The following is a 12,052-nucleotide window of genomic DNA, read 5'->3' as shown; positions in this document are numbered from 1 at the left end:
GTGTAAAAATGACTAATATCGGTGCCTCTTTATGATCGTTATTCTTCCCATCAGACCCCTTAAAGCTTCCGTCCATTTGCATTTCCTACTTATAAAATGCGATTAAGGCTATTCCCTTTTTTACATAACAGCTGTTCACACACAGAACACAGTCATGGCTGCCATACATCATTGCCTTTTCTTGTCAAGGTTAAACTTGTTGGCTCAGCTGAGATTGTGGTCAACCAAAGCCAACAGGTCTCTTAAATGAACTATGAACTGTGGCCATTAGTAGTACATAATTCTGCCCTTGTGCAATTTATTTTTTTCTCTTAAGTTCAGGAATTCAAATTCATCCCTATGAACATTTTTTTTCAGAGCATTTAAGGTTAAATGCTTTGAAGTTAGACAGCCTGGATTTGGAACCCAGCTCATCTGTTTTCTGGCTGTCCAACCTTGGGCAAACTGCTTTACCTTGTTACTATTAATATTTGCCTAAATAGCATTCTTTTTTTCAATAGCCATATTGATTTTGTCCCTAACTTAGTCATGTGACATCCATTTTGCCATCCATCCATTCATTTATCCATTCATTCAACAAATGTATGCCTTCCTTTGTGCCAGACACTGTTTTAGATACACAGCAAATGCCTTTCATGGGGGCCTTCATTAAATTCTCTAATAAAATTATTGTGCACACTAGATTCAAGAATCAACTCCTGGATACATCTCTTAATGCTATCTTTTTCTTTAAGTGGATCAGTTGATAGAAACCTATTAAAGAACACATAAGGAGTATGATTGCTGAATCTGACATAAGTACAACTGAGTAAACTTTTTCTTAGTCCACAGGCACATCTGTACAACTTTTTTGTAAAATGGTTCGCACTGGGCAGACAACAGAGTTCAGGACCCAGTTGGTATGGCTAATGAAAGAACTAAAAGAAATGCAGTCAATATATGTATTCTCCTAAAGAAATGTACCTATTTTAGACTCTATTTTGTTCAGAGAGGCACTATTATTAATAATCCCGAACTGAAAGCAAACAGTAATAAAATTAATTGTGATATATTAACTCATTTGAATAATACAGAGCTATTAAAAGGAACAAATTACAGTTACACACAACAACCTGGATGAATCTTAGAAAATAACGTCTAGTGAGAAAAACCAGACACAAATTAACGCACATTATATTATTCCACTTAAATAAAGTACAAAAACAGCAAAAGTTATCTATGCTGTTAGAAGTCAGGCTAGTAGTTTCCCTTGGGAGAGAGAGTGACTAGAGGAGAGCATAAACAGGCTTAGTCTGTATTTTGTAGTACTTGTCTTCAGAGTACTAATTGTATGCCATCCTATTTAAGACTTTCTGATAGAAATGAGTTTTGTCTATTAAATATATACAAAACACGTAAAGGAGCCTAAAATACACCTTGCATAAATTTGTCAGAAACACCATCAAATTTATGTTTAAGTTAGAAGTGATTACTTCTTCTTTCTTATATCTTCTTAGGCCCAATATTCTTTTTGAGATTTCGTTGCATGACCCAAGCGCCTGGTAGCCTTTCTGCTGGACCAGCTGTCAGTGAATGAAAAACAAGCAAATTCTCAACTGCACAACATATATCAAGTCATGCAGTTCAATGAAAGGAATACCTGATTTGATCTTCGGTGCTGGGATCTGGCCGCTAAAGGTAATTATAACTATGTCCAGTTCAGTCATTCACTGTCTACTAGTTGAGAACCTTGATTTGAATATTTAATTTTTATAAATTCCTTGTGACTATCTATGCTGCTGATTATCTGCATTAAATTTTCTTTGTAGTAGGCCAGCTTATTCCTATACTCTCTTAGGCCACTTTCCCTACCATCCAGTTGGTGTGTGCCAGCAGAAATGACAAATTAATTTTGACACTGGTGTAAATCAACGTTTTTCAATTGGGACTGATTTTGCCTCCCCAGGAGCTATTTTGGGTTGTCATGACTTGCATTTAATGATCAGAGCCAGGGATGCTGGTAACATCCTACAATTCTCAGGGTACCCACAACAAAGAATTACCAGGCCCAAAAGGTCAATAGTTTGGAAGTTGAGAAATCCTGGCCTACCTAAAGATAAATAGGGAAGTAATTCACAATTAACAAACATATTTCAAATTGAAGTATGAGTAATTAGGGGGTTATCCTCTGTTTCAGGTTTTCTATTCCACAGTTTCCCTTCATGGTCATGGACATTGGATATTCATTTGTTATTCCTTGTGTACACCTTTCAGTGGTAGACACGCCCTTCTTTTCAAATGGGAATATCTAATGATGGTTATTTGCACATTGGCTGAGGCATATTTATGGGTAGTAGAAATTCATGTGAAGAATTTTTATGGAGTTTTAACTAAGAGTATGAAAAATACTCTCAATAGAGTCAAATCTTTGGACTCCAAGAAGGTCAAGACTCTGGATTTTTTGGTTTCTGCATGTTCATCTAATTTTTGTACATTCTTTTTATACATCAAAGGCCTAGTTCATTATCCTCCTTTGACCCTGATTAACTGAGTTACTCGCATGCTCAGACTTCAGTTCTGCATGACTGGACAAATTCTTGGCATGAACCTTACTTTCTTATCCTCATACTAAAAGTATTGTTAACATTGATCATTTTTAATTGCTTTTCACTTTTCTTTCAGGAGTGAGCTTGTAATGCTCTTAAATTTACATTTGTTTCGACAGAAACAACATTCCTTCTTTTAAATAAATAAATTAAATTTTATTTTGGAAAATTAAGTCAATCAAATGCAAAGTTACAAGTAGGCTCCCCGTAGAGACACTTTCATTTTGTGGCTGCTCTTCTGCACTTCGAAGCCTAGGTAGCTTACTGACTGCATCCCAAATGTGAGTCTTCAGCATCTGAAGGGTCAGTTGAAAGGATCCAAAGAAATGTGCTTGTATTAATAGCCCATCTAGAGTGTGGCCACACGTCTGGTTCAGAATTGAAATTCATAATGGCATCTGAGGGAATGGATTGGTTCCAGGATCCTTGCAGAAGCTCTAAGCCATGCCAGAAGATCTTAGTGGGTCCAAATTCTACCAACCCTTAATCAGAACTTGCTCCCAAGAACTTTGGAGTATAAGGAATAAGTAAAGAATGGGCAAGAGGACCCATATGCTACCGTAGGAGTCTACTATCAAAGTGTACTTTAAGTTTCCAAATTGAAAGAAGAATGTATGAGGTGACTTTCTTAAAGTCAAGCTTGCCCCAAACCCTGTTCCTCTCCCCTGGAGACTCTGAGGTTGCCAGATTTAAAAAGATAATTGCGTGATTTCTTTTTCCCTCCAGCATTTCTAGAACACTGCTGATCTCACCTTAGAAAAATGCATCCTAAATTGCGTTTTCTTTTTTTTTTGAATTAAATTGTATTTTCTTATCGACTCTGTCTCTAGCTGAAATAAAGTAAATATATCATGATTATCACTATTCAACATGACTATAAAAATCATAAGAATAATAACCATGGGAATGATTTTCATGGAAGCTCAATTAAGCAATTTTTAAACATAGCAGAAACACAAAAATGTAAAACTTTCGTAAGTTGGATGTCTGATTGCTGTGCTGTACACCTGAAACTAATATAAAATAATGTTGGATGTCAACTGTAATTGAAACAAAATAAAACTTTTGTAAGTTTTAAAGTGAACATGGAAGACTTTTAAAGTAAACTCATAGCTGCAAAGTTATGAAAGAATTTTTTATAACTACAAGGATGCTGTGTAACAAGTCCCTATATAGTAACATACAGCTGGCAAAGTTTAACTTCTGTAACATGGTGGTTAAGAGCAGTGATTAGTGTCAAGCAGACCTTGGGTCAAACCCTGGTTTTGCCACTTAATAGCTGAGTGGACTTTGACAAGTAACTTACTCAGTTTCTTCCTATATAAAATGGAGATAATAATGGTACTTGCACTATAGACTTTTGAGACTATTAAATGACTTATTGAGTATAAAATGTTTATTTAGTCTCTCAATAAATATTAGTTTATATTTATTATTCTTACATACCGAGCATGTACAATGTTTCAGATACCTGTCTAAAGAACATAACTGAAGTATGGCAAGATCATCATATTTGCATTTAATACTAGAGCTAATCAGTGATAAATTTTTTTACCACCTTGTTGAAATTTTTTATTGTAGTAAAATATGCAGAACATAAAACTTACTATTTTAAGAGTACAATTCACTGCATTAAGTATATTCACAGTGTTGTGCAACCATCACCATTATCCCTTTCTAGAACTTTTTCATCATCCCATACAAAAATTCTATACCCTTAACAATAATTCTCCATTCATGTAGTTATTTTTAAATAATTATAAAGTAACATTTTATAATAATAAAACATTTTAAAATTATTATAATAAAATGACTATCTTTTTACATACTGGAAAGCATTTTTCCCTTTAATATTATACAAGTATGTCATCACTGTGGAAAATTAGAAAATATAGGTAAAAATGAAAGTTAAATCTTCTGAAATTACACTCTTTATAAATAAGTAACATTAATATTTTGGTATTATTACATCATTAATTTGCCTCTTGCTAACATATTTATGTAAAGTGGAATCCTATTATAAATTCTATTTTCTAACCATTAAAAAAAATCTTTTAACTAGATAAGGACATTTCAGTAGAGGTGGTAAATAATCCTGATGAAGAGAGGCAGAGAACTACTTCTCCACTTTAAAAAGGATTTGATGGGGAAGCAAGAGGGCGGAAAGTCCCAAATGACTTGGTTTTATGAAAAGTCTTCATCTGAAGACTAATTATTCTTAAATGTACAGTTGTCATGATCCTTAGAATTAATATAGCAACTAAACTGAAAGCCTAATTGTCATCCCTCGCAATCTCTCAAAATAACATAAAAATAAATGAAAATCTCTTAAAAATTTAACACTCAAACCAGAACTAATAAAAGTGACTATCTCAAAAAGGAGAGAACAGGATGGTGGGAGAAGAAATGAAATCACTTATCTGACTGTATCTTGTTATGTAGTTTGGCCATGTAAAATATATAAACATTTCACATATTCAAAACATAAAATAAAATTTTAAGCAATCTATAAAAATTAAAAAACAGACTTAAACAAAGGAACCTAACAAACTGAAATGAATGAATTGAAACGAATGAACTTAATGTCAAGTCAGTAACACAAAGAGACACAACTAAAAAGATAAAAAGAAAATTATTTCAAGGGTACACCTTAACAGAATACATTCCAAGAACAAATAGAAGCACAAAGAAATTAGAAACTATTCTGTATCTAATTGTTAGAGGCAATGTTGCTATTTTAAAATATGGATTGATGCAAATAGTAATCATATTGATGATGTTACGAACAAAGATTTTCAGTGTAAGAAAAATAAATAGAAAATCAAAAACATAAGTAAAAAATCCTACAGGATTACATCGTTACAATGTTAAATTTCAATTAGAAATATCATTTCTATCAGCATTATTTTTCTTTTTCGAATATACGTATTTCTTAGTACTCTCACTGAAAAGGCCTGAAAGCAATGACAACCCAGTAGCAATGATGAAATACTTGATTGAGACAACAATCATCATTGAATGCAACCATTTATTGAAAGGCATATGAGAACTTTACCATGAGGAATAATAAGGCTGTCAGCACATGATTGATCAATCTTAACATCTCTAAAAGTAGAACAACAAGATATCTTGTGCCTCCTGATGTGATGTGTTGTGAAACACACAGCACTTACCAAGTATCCCCATGGTGGGGGGAGTTGACCTTGAATCTAATTAATTCTCTTGATCCAGCTTTCATTTACAGGAAGTACAGGGGATAAAGGAACAAGTTAAAAGACACCACAAGAAAGCAAAATTTTTCAAACAACTTACATGGTTTCTGCAACCAGTTAATGGCAGGGAGGAAAGCGAAGGACAGGGAGTGACTGTTTTAGATGAAAAGAAGCTAAGAAGCACAACAACCAAATGTTGTGTGTAGACGTGTTTGGATTCTTCTTATTCTAAGAACTAGAGAAACACATTTTTTGAGACGATCAGGAAATGTATTTTTTGAGACAATCAAGAAATATCCTCTGATATTAGAGGATGCCAAATAATTATTGTTAAATTTGTTAAGTGTGATCATGACCTTTTGGTTATGTGAGAAAATGTCCATTCTTTATACATATTCATACGAAAGTATCATATGACACTTGACATGACACAATGTCTGTTATTCAGTTCAAAATATTTCAGCAAAGCAAAAACGGGGAATAGATGAAGCAAATGAGGCAAAAGTTTTAATATGTTGAATCGGGGTAACATACATGAGAGTTCATTGTATAGTCTCTCTACTCTTGAATATATTTAAAATTTTTCAATATCAAAATGATTTTAAATTAAAAAATTCACATATGTTCTGGTTATTATTGCTGTGTAACACTTCATCCCAAAATTAATGACTTAAATGCAATAATCCTTTTATTATATCTCCTATTTTCACTGGGTCAGAAATTTGGGAAGGGCTGGCTGGGGGAGTTCTGGCTCTTGAAATTTCTCATTTGATGGTGGCTATAGCTATAACAGATCAGCAGGGAAGTTTTACAGGGCAGAGTGGGGAAGGAAGGCTGGAACAGCTAGTGACTGGCCAGGCAGCTCTCTTTCTCAATTCCTATGTGCAGTCACAGGGCCTCCCCTTGTAGTCTCTCCAGGAGGGCTAATTTTTTTTTTTTTTTTAAGTATAATTTCCGCTTTATTTTTTTCCAGAGAATAGTTCTTCAGAGCTAATTCCTTACATGGGCTTTGGTGGAGGTCGTGGAGTGGGGGTGTTCGGTCCTTCCGGGCCTCACGAGAGTGATTCCTGACTACCTTGCTGTGAATGGCACAACTCACACAGTAATGTAGTTTCACATACAACTTGGGAAGTACATACGCGTTGAAGACACTCACTTTGGAAATGTCCCTCTCAGCTGCGGCCTCTACAATGTTTCAGATGACAAACTTCTTAACGGCCTTGTCCTTGGGCACGCATCGGGCGCAATTGGTGCAGTGAATAGGCTGCACAAGACCCCGACTCTTTTTGGCACGTCCATTGTTTCTTTTTTGGTCATTTTGGAAGTGAGAAGCCAAAAGTCCAAGAGGGCTAATTTGACCTTTCTCACACATGATGGCCTCAGGACAGACAGAAGTCTTACTTTGAAGCGGATGTCTTCAAAAGTTAGTATTCCAGTGAACAAAGTGGTAGCACAATGCCTTTTATGGCCTCACCTGGGAAGTCACATAGTGCCATTCCTTCTGTACTATATTGGTTGAAGCAGAAGCAAAAGCCAGCCCATTTTCAAGGAGAGTGTTAATAGATTGCACTTTTGGTGAGCATAATGTCAGAGAATTTGCGGATATATTTTAAGACTGCCACATCATCCTACACATCTGTGAATAGTCTCCAACTCAAAAGACCACAAAAGAATTGACTATTTATCATGATTAGTCGTAAATGGGGACTTTTCTGATTCCTTGGACCATGGAACTACTGATTCCTCCTAAAATTCCCATATACTTTATGGTTTTATCTAAAACTTCATAACTTGGTATTTCTTTCTTTCTTTTTTTTAATGCCTACAGCACCTGGTATTCCTAGGTGGACTCCCATCCAAGTACTAACCAGGCCCGACCTTGCTTAGCTTCCGAGATCAGATGAGATCGGGCACGTTCAGAGTGGCATGGCTATAACTTGCTATTTCTTAAATCACCTTAGGAGATATCACACGTGAGATGCCCAGCCCAATACTGGATCCATAATAGATACTCTACAAATGTTGGTGATATCTGATACTTGTTTGAATTCCTCAGAATTTTTTACTGTTTGAGTATACCATTAAGAAATCATAGTTGGTATGACCTCATGATTTTCTGAAAGGCCTGGCACTGTTACAGTTTGAAGGAGGAATGGAACCTCTGTAGAAACTAAAGTTCGTTCTGAAACATTGCAGTTGGACCACGGCTGGAGGTAGCAGGAAGCGAGTTGTTACATAAGCCAAAATCACTATTTTGTTTTCCATTTTGTTTTTACTTTCTATCTCCTTCTTCTTCCCCAAATAACCTTTTAAAAAACTTTTCTGAGCAACAGTGAAATAGGGGCATCTCCCTTATAGAAAATAAGAATACATCGTGCCAAAGCTATTTAATAGAATAATAATGATGTTTAGAATCCAACCTGTTTTAAATATTTCTGAAGATTAAGCAAAATTTACACCAGATTTTTGAGTCTATAAGAAACCTCAGATTTTTTTAAATCTTGAAAGTCAAAGGTGATGTTAGACACTGAAATTAATTTATAATGTAAATTAATGTGTAATTTCTCAAACTGATAAAATGTTAATCAGATAATTACCATTGCTATTCAAAGAAAGAAAATCTAACATTTTCTTTCTCTTAAAAGAATTTTAATATTTTAATATTCTAATATTTTCTTTTCCCTTAAAAGTTCCCTTTAAACTGTCATTAAACAATAGGCTAATTATAAATTATAAATATTCATTTAAAAAATATTTTATTAATTTTCATTAATGTTATTGTATTACTTAACAACAGTAAAATTTACTTTGTAGTGTTCAGACTCTTCACTAATATTGATTGCCTATCCTTCCAACGATTACATAAAATTCAGTGCCTTCATCTTTTCTCTTTGGCGGACTTTATTTACCTAGAGATATTTGCTAAATAATATCAATATTTAGCTCCACGTACGTTGGCCTAATAACTTTAAGAACTCCATGTTCCCAATCAGTCAATTATGATATATCATAGTGCATAAAATTTCAGAGTTTCAAAGGTTATTGACTGAACTCAATTGTGATTTTTATATCACAGGCCAAAAACAAATCTAAAAAATTGCAAACAGATGAGGTTAGAATGAGTCTTTACATTCTCAGTCAAATTGCTTATTTACCTTTTAAATCGCATTTTATAAGAAAAATGCTTTTTGTAGATGACATTTTATTAAAATCAAGAGTAGGCCTGAAAAAAAATGAAGTACTACATATACTTTCTTTAGTATATTATTTGTGTGATATGTTCTGGCAAAATAGAAGGCATTACAGAAATCATTTAACTGAGGAAGAAATTCTACTCTGCACAAAACTCTCATTGATGTCAGTGGGAGTTCTGTGAATGGAACAAATGCTGAACTTGACCCTGTAATGTTTAAACTGCTATCCTCCCTGCTCTTGGCAGAGCCTGGCTTCCCACTGAAAGCCATTGTAGTCTGTGCAGGGATTACACAGCGGGTTAATAGTCTAGTTTTTCGCTTCTTTTGGAACAACAGATGAAACACGTAATACCTTCTTTTAGAGCTATTACATACTTTTCAACACAAAAGACTTTAAATGAGGTGGTATGAGAAAGTAAGGTAGAATCTGAGGATGGAAATTTAAGTTAGTAATGATTCTAAAACTACTTTCTCTACTAGTCACTCAGAAGCATCAATGAGTCATATGTACATTAAAGTAAAAGAACACCAAAATATTAGATACCATGTAACATATCAGTATAGAAGTCATGATCGCTCTGTTTTTGTTACGCTCCATTAGACATGTGTAAAGAATGATTATCAGTAAGATTCCAACGCAAGTGGTTTTTTTGTAAAATGAGATGAAATAATTAAAAATGTGGTTAAGAGAAAACACAGCATCATTACTTCAAGATAAACTACTGTAGTATCAAATTGGAATGGCTCATTTTTTAAATATTCAGTCTCAAGAATAAAGAAGATGTTACTCTAATTATGGATCTAGCACTGTCATTGATTGCTGCTACACAAAAATGAGCATTATGTTCTAGAGAAAAGGCTTTGAATTACCTAGTCTCTATAGTTATGCTCAGGCACTTGAATAACACCATTATCAGGGTCCTATTTTTAGTTGTTTGTACGTGGTAGAATATTTTCCTCTTATTTTGTATACTTTGTTAGTCCTTTATTTTCATCAATGTATATACCTTGCCTTTATAATAGAAAGGAAAAAAGAGAAGAAAAGAAAGGGACCAGCTTTTGTTTCAAAGGAGCAGAGGAAGAGGAAGACAAAGAAACAGGAAGTATTTCAAGATGAAATCAAAACTGCGTTTGTTTTTATTCGACAGAAGGTTGTGAATTACAAAACCAAAAAAATCCCCAATGATCAAAAGTGAAAATGTTGGCAAATATATATTAGGTGGAAAATCCACTGGTACAGGTATTAAAAGTGGTTACAGGACAACATAGAATTTAATGATTGGCACTTACGGTCTGAGCTCAGGCTGCTGGGTTCATATTCCAGTTCTACAACTTCCTGGCAAGGTGATCTTGAGCAGGCATGTTATCTATTAATTGTCATACTAATATACTATTCTGATAAGGATGTATTGAAGAGGAGGAGCGAGTCAAGGGCTTGTGAGTTTACAAAGGCCAGGATGTGCTGCTTGGATCAGCTGTAGAAGTCAGATACATTCTTCCACAGGTCACTGAGGACATTTGGGAGCCAGAATCCCCTGGGTGTCCCAGGGTATTAAGAGTAGCCCTCTGTTCCACTAATTTTCTGCCTACAAGGCTCCTGGTACAGCAGAACCCTGTTTCCTGGGATATCATACTCACTCAAGATATCATACTCACTCAAAAACTTAATGGCCTTTAGCAGTTCTCTTTCTTTTTAACTAATTCACAACTGTTATCTTATTTTTTTTTATATATTATAGATTTGTTTGGTTTATCCATACTCAATGCTATTTATCTTTAAAAAAATTTTTTTCCGTATATATAGTATGTTGAAATCAATCTCATTTTTTTTTTTTGGCTTTTAGGAGAGTTTACCCTTAAATCTTTTTCTTCTCTACTTGCTCTTTTTAGTAATTTTTAACTCTCAGTTTCTCTCTTCCTTCATCTTTGTGTTTTCCACAAACTTATTTTAATCTTTTAAAATTATTTTGCTTCATTTCCTAATTTTACTTCTTAGGTTAGTCTTTTTTACGAAATTATTTTAAGACTACTCTTTTCTTCTACCTTATCCCATATATTTTTTTCTCTATTATTTATCTTTATAACAGTTGGCAGAAGCAAGTTCAAGGAAGTGTGACCCTTACAAACAGTGGCAGAAGGAGAGAGGCATTCTTCCATCCCCTCCCTCACTCCTATGGCTACTTACTCCTGCACTTGCCTCCTTGGATCTTTCACAAGATTTTCCATCCCCAACAGAATCTTAGTCCATGAACCTGGGGATATTTGAGAGTTAATTCTTTCCATGGCCTTAAATTCATTACATATACAGCACTTTTAAAGTTTGCTAGTACAACTTGCTAACATCTTACCCTGTTCAGTCCTTATTTGAGGAATCTAAAGTCTTAAAATCTATGGTTTCCAAAGAATATAATCATTGGAATTTGAGCAAACAATGCCACATACATATCCAGAAGCCTGGTGGTCTGGCCTAGGAGAATATGCCCAGAGAGGGGCTCATTAGTATGTACCCAGGTCTGACTATTTTGAGATGGTGCTGTTGAGCTTCCCTACAGACATTCATAGACAACTGCACCAGAAAGACTCTCTGTCTAGTTTCTGGGCCCATGTTTAAGCCAGTTTAATTCCGATTTATTTGTCATCAGATTGGTTCACTTCTCCTTCTGTCAAGGTCATAGCCCTTTGGATATAGCTCACTAGAGTTCCTTTTGCTCATTGAGAGAGCTGAAAAGGAACTACCATCCCAACTACAATAACAACAAAAGCTGGCTGAAGTTTCAGTTATCCTGGTTTTTAAATGAGGTTGCACCCCACCTAATTTTTAAGGCCCTTGCATGTTTCAAATGTTTATTGCCTCTGTATTGTGTGTGTGTGTGTGTGTGTGTGTGTGTGTGTGTGAACTGCTGGTTTATGCCTTTTGTAAATAATTCTATTAGGTTGTTAATTTGTTCCTGGATTTATAAAAGCTCTTTATATATTAAGATTATTAATTATTGTTTCTTATATATGTTATATTTTTCTCTGAAACTGTCATTTGTCTTTTAACTTTATTTATAGTATCTTT

At 34.5% G+C, this 12,052-nt stretch overlaps 1 pseudogene; it reads right to left on the bottom strand.

Annotated features, from left to right (window-relative positions):
• Positions 1-7,616: 7,616 nt before the first annotated feature.
• Positions 7,617-7,735, bottom strand: LOC111746292 (annotated as a pseudogene).
• Between the last annotated feature and the right edge of the window lie 4,317 nt (positions 7,736-12,052).

This window comes from Pteropus vampyrus, unplaced genomic scaffold (assembly GCF_000151845.1).
Source record: "Pteropus vampyrus isolate Shadow unplaced genomic scaffold, Pvam_2.0 Scaffold182, whole genome shotgun sequence".
NCBI lineage: Eukaryota > Metazoa > Chordata > Mammalia > Chiroptera > Pteropodidae > Pteropus > Pteropus vampyrus.
The sequence above is the reverse complement of the archived record's forward strand: the minus strand, read 5'-3'. Positions and strand labels throughout refer to the sequence as shown.